Source organism: Prionailurus bengalensis, chromosome X, assembly GCF_016509475.1.
Source record: "Prionailurus bengalensis isolate Pbe53 chromosome X, Fcat_Pben_1.1_paternal_pri, whole genome shotgun sequence".
NCBI classification, from domain to species: Eukaryota; Metazoa; Chordata; class Mammalia; order Carnivora; family Felidae; genus Prionailurus; species Prionailurus bengalensis.
The window spans coordinates 116,126,519-116,129,296 of record NC_057361.1 but is presented as its reverse complement, the minus strand read 5'-3'; the positions used below and the strand labels follow the sequence as shown (position 1 = coordinate 116,129,296).

The following is a 2,778-nucleotide window of genomic DNA, read 5'->3' as shown; positions in this document are numbered from 1 at the left end:
GTCAAAGAGGTTTTTGCCTGCTTTCTCCTTGAGGATTTTGATGGCTTCCTGTCTTACAATTGAGGTCTTTCATCCGTTTTGAGTTTATTTTTGTGTATGGTGTAAGAAAGTGGTCCAGGTTCATTCTTCTGCGTGTCGCTGTCCAGTTTTCCCAGCACCACTTGCTGAAGAGACTTTCTTTATTCCATTAGATATTCCTCCCTGCTTTGTCAAAGATTAGTTGGCCATATGTTTGTGGGTCCATTTCTGGGTTCTCTATTCTGTTCCCTTGATCTAAGTGTCTGTTCTTGTGCCAGTACCATACTATCTTGATGATTACAGCTTTGTAGTATAGCTTTAAGTCTGGGATTATGATGCCTCCTGCTTTGAAAAAACACTGAATTTTAAATAAACATAAAAAATCTATTGGGAATATTTCTGTCGCACCATTTCTGGGATTTTCTATTCTATTACATTGACCTATGTGTCTATTCCTAAGTCAATACCACACTGTCTTGCTTACTGTACCTATATAGTGCATCTTAAAAATAGGAATAGTGGGGGCGCCTGGGTGGCTCAATGGGTTAAGCATCTGACTTCAGCTCAGGTCATTATCTTGCAGTCTGTAAGTTTGAGCCCTGCATCAGTCTGTGCTGACAGCTCAGAGCCTGGAACCTGATTCGGATTCTGTGTCCCCCCCATTCTCTGCCCCTGTCCCACTCACATTCTGTCTCTCTCTCAAAAATAAATATTAAAAAAAAATTTTTTAAATAGGAATAGTGAATCCTCCCACTTTATTTTTTAGCCACTCTACTTCTCTTCCCTTTTCATAAAGTTTTAAAACAAAGCTTGATTATTTTTCAACAACATACAAAATATATTGTTGGGGTTTTGATAGGAATTACATTATACCTATGGATCAATTTGAGAGGAATTGATATTTCTACTATGTTGAATCTTCTAATCCATGAACACATTATATCTCTCCATTTATTTAGTTGATTTCTTTCATTTGTGTTTTTAAATTTTCAGCATATACCGTACAGAATCTGTAATTGTTTTATTAGATTTATATCTAACTGTTCCAATATTTTGTAATGATTGAAAATGGTCTATATTTTGAATTTTTGTTTCCACAAGTTCTTTGCTGTATATAGGAATATAATCGACTTGTGTGTTTTGATCTTGTACACTGTGACCTTGCTGAACTCGCTCAATAATTCTATAAACTTTCTTTAAAAATCTCCACTTGTTAGAAAGTGTATTTATTTATTTACTTAAGTAATCTCTACACCTAACGCGTGGCTCAAACTCACGGCCCCGGGATCAAGAGTCTCATGCTCTTCTGAGCCAGCCAGGTGCCCCGTCAAACTTTTTATAGATTCCTCTTTTATACAGATTATCAATCATGTAATCTAAAAACAGGGATAGTTTTATTTATTCCTTTCCAATATATATGCTTTTTATTTCCTTTTTTGCCTTACTGAGCTGGCTAGGACTTCTGCTACTATGATGAATAAAAGCAGGGGAAGCAGACATCCTTGTCTTGTTCCTGATCTTGGGGAACTTTTGCTATTAAGTATCATAACTGCAAAATTTTTATAGATACTCCTTTATCAGGTTGAGAAAGTTCTTCTCTAATTTTCTAGGTTTTTTTATTCGTGAATGGGTGTCACATTTTGTCACGTGTATCTTCTGCAACAATTGATATGATCATGCGATTTTTCTCCTTTAGCCTGTCATAGGGAATTGCTTTGATTTTCCAATATTGACCCAGACTTGCATTCCTGGAATAAACCCCACTTCATCATGATGTATAATTCTTTTTTTATGTAAGAATTGCAGGGACGTCTGGGTGGTTCAGTCAGTTAAGCGTCCGACTTTGGCTCAGGTCATGATCTCATGGTTTGAGCCCCATGTCAGGCTCTGTGCTGACAGCTCAGAGCCTGCAGACTGCTTCAGATCTGTGTCTCTTGTCTCTCTCTGCCCTCCCCTACTCGTGCTCTGTCTCTCTCTTTCTCTCAAGAATAAGTAAACATTAAAATAATATTTTTTTAAGAATTGCAAAGATTTGTTGAGAAAATTTGCGTGTAAGATCATGAAATATACTGGTCTGTGTTTTTCCCTTTTTTGTACTGCCTTTGTCTGGTTTTGTTATTAGGGTAATATTGGCTTCACACAATGAGTTGGTGGATGTACTGTCCTCTGCTATTTTCTGAAAAAGACTGTGCAGAATTAATACTAATTTTTCTCAAGTGTTTGGGAGAATTCTCCAGTGAAATGATTAGGGTCAGATTTCTTTATGAGAGCTTTTAAATTACAAATTCAATTTTTAAAATAATTATAGGACTATTCATATTTTCTCTTTTGTATTGTGTGAGTTTAGGTAGCTTGTGTTTCTCAAGGAATTGGTCTGTTTCATCCATGTGTTTGAATTTATGTCGGTAGAGATGTTCATAGTATTGCATTACTGTTCTTTAAGGCTGAAGGAGTGCTCGCTTCGGCAGCACATATGCTAAAACTGGAAGGATGCAGAGAAGATTAGCACGGCCCCTGTGCAAGGATGATACACAAATTCGTGAAGCTTCCATATTTATGTTAAGGGATAACAATATATTTGCTTTCATTACCATTATTTGATTTTTTTCAACAACCGGTAAAATCAAATTTAATGAGTAATAAAAGGATTTCATATTTTTCAAAAAAAATTTTTAAAAATAAAGGCTGAAGGATCTGTAGTAATATCCCCTGTTTAATATCTGATATTGGTCATTTGTATCTTCTTTTTGTCTTTTTCAG

The 2,778-nt window shown here is 35.7% G+C and overlaps 1 non-coding gene across 1 annotated transcript; it reads left to right on the top strand.

Moving 5' to 3' along the window:
- The first annotated feature begins 2,470 nt into the window (after positions 1-2,470).
- On the top strand, positions 2,471-2,576 carry LOC122478064. The gene has a single exon (XR_006295831.1). It is a non-coding gene; the product is annotated as a U6 spliceosomal RNA (small nuclear RNA).
- Positions 2,577-2,778: the final 202 nt, after the last annotated feature.